Source organism: Culex quinquefasciatus, chromosome 1, assembly GCF_015732765.1.
Source record: "Culex quinquefasciatus strain JHB chromosome 1, VPISU_Cqui_1.0_pri_paternal, whole genome shotgun sequence".
In the NCBI taxonomy this organism is placed as follows: Eukaryota; Metazoa; Arthropoda; class Insecta; order Diptera; family Culicidae; genus Culex; species Culex quinquefasciatus.
The window spans coordinates 29,120,215-29,128,774 of record NC_051861.1 but is presented as its reverse complement, the minus strand read 5'-3'; the positions used below and the strand labels follow the sequence as shown (position 1 = coordinate 29,128,774).

Here is an 8,560-nt window from a genome sequence, read left to right as displayed (position 1 = left end):
ATCACGCGCGCCGCCTGATCAAGTCAACTCGCTTGCACTCACACCGTCTCAAGTCCCGTCTCGTACAGTCCTCCCGCTCTGTGTTGGTGTGTTTGCACAGGCACCAGTTGTTAATGTTGTGTTTATATTTCTTCTTCTCTCACTTTTCTCGCGGACAGCCTCTTCGTCGCCCTCTTCTACCCCAACTCTCTCTCTCTCTCTCGGCTCTGCGCCGCTGAAAAAGTATGACTCATCCTAAATGATTATACTTTTGCGACCTCTCTCTTCACTTCTCCGCCCCTCCGGACCTTCCCTGACTTCCTCGTCGCATCTGCTGTCTACAAGCAGCCGTCGTCGTCGCTGTGAGTAGAACAGCTTGTTGGTTATTTTGGCTTCTCGGTCGTGCAAATCAGACCTTCTTGCTAGAGGTGCTGGCGGTACGATGAGTTGCTCCACATTACCTGTGCACGTCGAGACATTAGGTAAGGTTTCCCGCGGATTTTGCGATGAGTTCGTTTGAACGCATTAACTAAATATGGCACGTTCCAATTGGCAGCACTGCCCATTGATGTTCCTGTCAAAAAAGTGTGCCAACGCGTGATGCGTCTTCCGTTTCAGTCTATGCAGGAACTTTTCCACGAGGTACAAGTTGTACATCCCGCGGCGGCGACACTTCTTGAAAACGTGTAGGAAACTGCCTGGTCGGGCACACAATAATTAGTAAGAGGTTAGAACAACTCTGCTGAATAAGTCCCCAACATCAGAAGAGCTAGACTGGCGGGCGGGACACGTGAAAACATCTGGGACAATCTCGGCCAGTGAGCACCAACGGGAGGCGTGTCTATGTGACTTTTGGTTTGGTACATTTTCCTCAATGTTGTTGATGTTTTATTTTGTATGCGTTGGAGCCAATGATGTGGAGGTAGATTTGATTTGCAAAACAAAAACAGCAGCCGTGGGGTGATGAATCATCGACGCGACGCGAGACGGGAAAGGACCTTTGGGGTTGTCCACGCTTCACATAAAAATAAATTGGATGGAAATTGGGCACTAAAGCCCTGTGTCAACGGTAAAAAACACGATTAAAAACCATTTCTGATCACTTTTTTTCATTTTAATGCAAAAAAAATATTGACAAGACAACATTTTTTCGATGGATCAACTATGGTCCCCTTGGAACGAGCTGTCAAGTAGGAGCTTTTCTGTCAAGAAGGACCGCGAGGATAATTTTTCAAAATTGATTTAAAAATCAATTTTAAACTCTTTGTGGTCGTACAAAGGGTCATTGTACTCATAAAAATAAGCTTTATCGCTGTAAACAATAATATCAGCAATCTAAGCTTCATTTTAGGACCCAATTGTCCACGATGGGGAGGGGGGAGGGTTGAGATTACCAGAAAAAGTGTCCACGTGGTTTATGGATGGTCCCGATGCTAAAAAATATCTGATTGTTGATATCAAATGTTTGTAAATACTTTGAGAATGAAATATGTTGGTAAATGTAATCAGTAGGTAAAACCAATTCCTATCTTTAATAATAACATTTTTGCATACCTAATTCTAGCTAAACATTGTAATAGGGCTGAAGCCGAAGTGTAAACAAAGAGTCTATCCTGCTCGTGTCTATTGTAAACATCAACTGACGTGAGTAGGATAGACTCTTTGTTTACACTTCGGCTTCGGTCCTTTTACATTGTTTTGCTTGAATTGTAGTAAATTCGTTTACAGTCCAGACTCGATTATCCGAAGGCCTCGCCAAATATTCACTTGGGATATTCGAATCACAAAAAAAAATCGTTGTCTTATTTTTGATGATCGAGCCATACTTAAGCCCATAAAGCACTAATTTAGAATTTTTAAATCCAAGATGGCTGCCAAAATGGTGGTGATAATATAGAAATGCATTTTTCAATTTAAAAGGCAATCAAATATTCAAATTTAACTAAAATGGGGTCGCAGAAATTAAATTTGATGTTAAAAATAAAAACATTAAAAATACTGAAATTTGTTTTGGTCATGATTCGAAATCTGAAGTCACATACAAACCTTCGGATAATATAACTTCGGATAATCTAAACTTCGGATAATTGAGGCTTCTGATAATCGAGTCTGGACTGTATACACTAGGGTGGTCCAAATCCGGACTTACTCGGGGCTACCCCCTGAAATCAATTATCAACCCATAACTAGACTTGATTTTTGAATTTAAAATTTGAGCTCATTCTGGCTACGGGAACCAGGGGGATGCTAAAGGCCGCCATCTTGGGTGATTGAGATTTATAAAGCGCACAAGCTGCGCACAGTAAAAACAAAAATATTTCTTTTATTAATAATTTATTTTTTGTTATAACAATTACTGTAGCAAAAGTCACAGTTTACACAGTAGTTAAGTTAAACGTTTCATGTGATAAAAGTACAACTTTAAATGAGGTCATCGGCACGATGTGTGCTTAATAATCCACACTTTAGTAGTTTATTTTGCAAATAAATTGATAAAAATCACCTCACAAACATACACTAACTTTTAAACGTACATTGCCGTAAAATTTTACATAAAAACAATAATTACTTTATTTCCATTTTATGCCTGCAGTTTTTTAACTTTTTTTTTACAGTGTGCAGTTGCTTTGTTTTGATTCCGTTACGAACAGCTGTTCTGTTGTGCTGGAGCCGAAGTTGACATTTCCCTTTTGTTCTGGTACCGAAGTTGGAAGTTTGAAGTTCGGAAGTTCGAAGTTCGAATTTTCATATCTTTCGAGTCGAATGTATATAAAGTCACTTAGTAAACAAACAATTTATATGTTAAAATAAGATGCTTGATTTAAACACTTATGTTAATGTGGCATTTAAGGTTATTAGAAACTTTAATAAATAAGTACCGTAATCTGGGGTGAATTGGGACTACAGTCTGAATAGGGACAGCAGTTTCTAGAGCACTTAAAGCATTTAAATATATCAGTTTTTATGCAAAAAAAGAAAATAAGTCATTTTCAAGATTTGTTTTCCTTAATCTTTTCCCATCAATACCTACAGTGTTGCTGAAGATAAAAATAAGAAAATAAGGCTTTCTAGGCACAGTGAAAAAAATATAATTTAACCCAATAATGACGAACTTCTCGTCACAGTGTCCTGATGCAAACATTGATCGAGCTCGAGCTGTCACTGCCCTGTGAAGTATGTTTTCTGACATATCGGGCGGCCAGTCAAAAAAACCAGCTAGAAGTCGCCTGACAGAAAACTTTTTGCTAGAAAGAGATAGGAAACCTGATGCAAACAAACGTCCAGCTGTAATGTAAACATACTTTGAATGTATTGGTAAATCTCTGACTAGAAAGCCTTATAAAGAAATTTCTAATTATAAAATGAGTGATTTGAACAAGCTTTGTTCTAAGAAGTGGTCACGAAGATCAAAGAGTATTTCTGGAGTTTTTTTTAATAGGTCCTATAAACCAAATTTTCATTTTTTGCTTTTTGGGTGTTTTTGAATATCCCTGACTCAAGGCGGTTCTAAAAACACCCAAAAAGCAAAAATTGAAAATTTGGTTTATAGGACCTTTTCAAAAAAAACTCCAGATTTGTATGAACGTTGCAAACTATGTGTTTGTATAAAATCTTTCAAATTTCTATTTCTATCTTTCTAATCTATAATTCAAATTTTAAATAAAAAATATTTTCAAAACGTGCTGTCAGCCCCGAAGTAGTATCTCTCGATCTTTCTAGTAAAGATTCACATGATTCTCTAGAACAAAACGATTTTTATGGACAAAGGAGTTGAAATATCCCCAGCTTTATTTAAGTTGGTGTTTTCAATTAAAAATCGATTTAAACGACTTTATACAGGGAAACCGTAACGCGGTGCGTTACGTTTTTCTAATTTGTCGATTTCTCTGGAACGACGCCGCATTTTTGAAATCTTTTAAAAGCAATTTGAAGGTTTTGTTCAGATCTACAAAACGCTTTTTGAAGCTTGCAAAAATATTGTATGGTTTTAGAGAAATCGACGAAATAAAAAGCGTAACGCCACCGCGTAAAATGAGGCTTCCCTGTAATATATTCAGTTAAACCTCGCATAGTGCGCAGGCGCTACGCTTTGTATTTCATCGATTTCTCAAGCATGATACAATATTATTGCATTCTTTTTTAAGCAATTTGTTCGTCTTGTTCCAATCTACAATCTGCTTAAAAAAGTTTACAAATATATTCTGTCGTTTCAGAGTAATCGAAGAAATACAAAGCTTAACGCCTGCGCACTATGCGAGGTTTGACTGTATATGAATCTAAAACATGTACTTTTCCCAAAAAAAAATTTAGTACTCAGATTGAAAAGCAATGTAATTTGATGTATAAACTCTCCAGGAAAATTTCCTTAGTTAGTGATTTTAATGTTATCCATCTGCATGTCTTGTCTGGAATAATTTTTATTTAGAAATCATATATTCAGGAACTCTCGAATGGAAGCATTATTTAATTAAGTTACATAAAATGGATTTTCTGCAACCTCCCTCCTCTTTTCCCTCTAATTGTAACAGATAAGCTATCCCCCATCCCCTATGAAACGTGAAACGCAATGTCTTTTAGTAAATTTTGATAAATAATTAAAATTTACATTTTCAGTATTAACACAACACAAAAAGAATTTTAAAACTCATATTTTTGTTGGTATTTACTTAAATTTATTTACACTAAAACCCCGGTTTACGCTCAGGCGTTACGCTTTGTATTTCGTCGATTTCTCTGGAACGACGCAATATTTTTGCAATCTTTTTAAAGCGATTTATAGGTCTTGAGCAGATCTACAAATTGCTTTCAAAAGAATGTAAAAACATTACACTGTTTTCGAGAAATTAACCAAACAAAAAGCGTAAGGCCTGCGCGTAAACGGGGGTTTTAGTGTAGCACAAATTGAATTAATTTTTTGTTTTTTTTTCTAAATATTTTTGATCTCTACCTAAATTTTCCCAACAACAAAAAAGAAATCAATGATTTTGCAGATTATGAGATTTTTTTTAAAAGTTGAATCCTTCTTGGATCTACTGAAGTGATGATACGTTCGGTATGAATAATTGTTGCTATAAAAGTTTTTCCCAAATATGTATTCCTTCGTAGATTACAGTTGAGCTGGCTCATGCTCAAACACATATTTCACAACACTTCTTCCGCTGACGAGAAAAACTCATGACGAAGCACTATTTCCCACTCTGAAAAGCAATGTAAACAGAACGCTTATTTTTGTAAACGCATCCCAGGTTGCAGTAATGCAATTCCATTTCTCAATGAGAGAAACTGTTCAGCTGGGCTAAGAGTGTAAGGTGACGACATTCAATTTCATGAGATAGCGAAAAATGCTGTGTACGCGAAGCTCGCTAGATTACGCTGTAATTTATCTAGGAGTAAATCCACGTAAAATAACGATATTTTTGCGATCACTTTTGAAGTTTTTTTTTGACAGGCTTCAATGAAAAACAGCCAACACCATAAATTCATTGAATCCACAAAAAAACTTCAGATTTTCGAGTCAAAAAAAAAGTAGAATCAGTGGCTAGAAAGTCGTCACTTGTCGTGGAATTCTTCCATGTCCAACTCGTGCCATATGGCCACCGTGCGAGGTGCCAGTTCGGGAAATTGTAGGCAAACTGAAATATCACGGTCTGATAGTGGCTTTGGTTGTTGTTTGGGTGGATTATTAGGCCATATTGCGCTGCTAGAAGATTTCTACTGATAACAACCACTTTTTACCGGTCTGATTGTGTGACGTCTGCTCGATTGTTGATAATAGAGTGATGAAATGTTCAACCATTTTCAATTGATCACCACCACACAGGTGGTGAATCATGAACCACGTGAAGATTCCTGTAAAAGACAATTCATTCAACGAAACGGAAAGTACTCACCCGCAACGTGTCTCGTGAATTTGAATTTTTTGTCGTAATTAACTGGCTAGATTACGCGGTCACCTAATTGGGTATTGAAATGTGCTCACTTCTAACGTGCTATTATTGCAAGGAAAACAATTTTCTATAAGTTCCATGAATCAACCGATCGTTGACAGCAAAGATGAAATACACAGTTAGTCATAGGTTGTTGTCTTTAGAGTGATTTGCCAACAAATTTGTTGATCACAGAAACAGTTTTAATCAATGATGCGTCAGGAATAAATAAGTATTGGTGATAAGGTTCCATTTCCTTAGGAAATCAAAAGAATTTAAGTGCGTATTTTGGAGTTCAACCTTTAGTGATAAAACTATAAAATTCTAGAGAATAACAGTCATGCCTCGGTTTAGCACTGCATATAGGGGATGGCTATAATCGAATAAAAAATCATGCAAACATCAAACAATTATAGTGTTTTGGAATTGGGATGATGGTAGCTATCCATTGTGACTATAGTTTAATGAAAATATTCACAAAAATACGTATTTTTCCTGTATTTTGAAAATTCGTTTTTATATTCTAAAAAAAAACTTCAAAATATTTGTTATTGCATCAAATAATCGTGTTTTTGTCATACTTTTTTTTGAAAATACTGAAAATTTTCACAAAACTACGTACTTCAGAAAAAATACTAAAAATTTCATTTTTTACGGTATTGGTATCACATGATTGGGATTTTTTCGAATGTAATAACATTTTTTTGAAAATACTCAGCATTTTCACAAAACTACGTATTTTGAAATGTAACAACGAGATTTTTTGAAAATACTCAAAACTTTCACAAAACTACGTATTTTCGAAAAAAATACTCAAAGTTTCTGGTTTTTCACAGTATAAGCATAGATTATTAATCAAGTAGATGTCCCACTTGGAAATTGCTCCATATACCCAGTTGGCGACACCCCTTAAGGTAAGAACAAGATTGTCCGTCAGACCTGGACGCAAACGCAAAATTTTGCGCCTGTCATCATAGCCTGCCAGTTATCGACCACTGAACAAAGCAACCCCTGTAGATTGTTCGACTGACAGTTGTTGGAAAAATCGAACTGGCACAGCGTTCTGCATCCACCACTGCGTCGAACGGACAATCTTGCTCTTAGCTTTAAGCGCTGTGCGCGCCACCATCGTCAGTTTACAGGTACTATATTGGTAAACATGATCGTAGTACTCAGGGCACTTTCTTGTTTTAAATTGGTTTTTCTTTTTGACAACAAAGTGTCACCAAGTGTCTCAATTCTCGCTTCTCTTTAGATTTCTGAGTGAGGAATCTACAGACAAGGACCACGGTGACCTCCCTTTCGGCGGGTTGTATCGGACGGGATGTTTTCACGTCCTCGATTCGGCCAATTTCAACGACGAAAAGTCCATGGCACGGAGTGCCATTTTCTCCCTAGGCAAGCAAATTAATGCGCAGCGCGGTGATTCCTTGCAGATAGGGCGAGATCTTGTTAGGAATGGCCTTGACTTTCATGCCGCTGGAGATCGATTTCCTGGCCAGAAAGATCCGTAACGTTGACGAAGGTGTCGTTGAAGCTAACGTAGATGTAGGCCAGTCCGAACACGACCCAGCCCTCGCGGATTTGCGGTCTTAATGAAACCTAGGCCTCCTCCTTAACGGGTTTTTCTTGCAGGAAGCCATGCGGGAGTGAATTGAGCTAGCACGGCCTCCCGGGTATGCATCCGAAGCCTCAACGTGATCTGGGATTACAAGAATTACACCGAGCCGTGGAAGGAGTAGTGGAGCAAACAGCATAAGGTCTACATCTCGGTCAATGACTTTTCCAATGTTCAGAGCCATACATTCAAGAAAAAAAGGAATTTTCAAAGCAATGATCAAGGCGCAACTCTATCAAAAACTGTGTGAACCTTTTGCACGAACACTACACGGTTTACAATAAAAATAGAATTCAGTCTGGTTGTGAATTAAATTTTGTGGAATGACGGAAAAACTTGTAAAACCTGAAATGTAAGCAAACTCAGCATTTTTTGTAGCTTTGTATTCGTACTTAAAAATTATTCAATTTTTTTTACATAAAATCGCACTATTTGCTGCCAGTTCTGCGACAGTTGGCACAGCCATTCGAGGAACAAGTTTTGGATAGCTTCGTGGGTCGCGCCATGTGCTGCTTGGTAGCATCCGGCTTGTGCTTCGGCTTGGCCTCGCGTTCTCGTTCCTCTTGAAACGCCTTCTTCATCGAACTCTGTTGCATTAGGCTCAACGGAGCCAATTCGCGAGGCCACGCTGGAGCGGAACATGCAGAGGCTGACTGTGAAGCGCAAGCAGACTCCAGCAACGAGCAGCAGCGAAAGTGACTTGGCCTCCGCTCGGCCGGAAAGCTCCAAGTCTGCTGGGTCGAAGCGGACTCCCAGTAGCTCGCCAAAGAATTGGTTTAACCTTAAAGAGCAGAGCAGAGAATTTTCAATTTGGAGGCATTTTTGGTAAAACTTTGTTTTCACTCACCTGCCATAGTCGACAAAACATTAAGCCGAACTGAGCGACTTCCGGAGCAACGATTTGAGGAGGTTGGCCAAAGTTGTATGGAATCCGTACTGGCGAAGGCAGGATTTCCGATACTCCAAACAGGCAGCTTAACGCAGTAAAGTTGGCATGACCATCAAAAAATCGCGAAAAGGCAAGATTCTCTGATTG

At 38.2% G+C, this 8,560-nt stretch overlaps 1 long non-coding RNA gene across 1 annotated transcript; it reads right to left on the bottom strand.

Annotated features, from left to right (window-relative positions):
• Nucleotides 1–7,892: 7,892 nt before the first annotated feature.
• LOC119765301 lies at nt 7,893–8,411 on the bottom strand. The gene is made up of 2 exons (XR_005276629.1): nt 8,372–8,411; nt 7,893–8,305 (listed from the first exon to the last, which is right to left on the bottom strand). It is a non-coding gene; the product is annotated as an uncharacterized LOC119765301 (long non-coding RNA).
• Nucleotides 8,412–8,560: the final 149 nt, after the last annotated feature.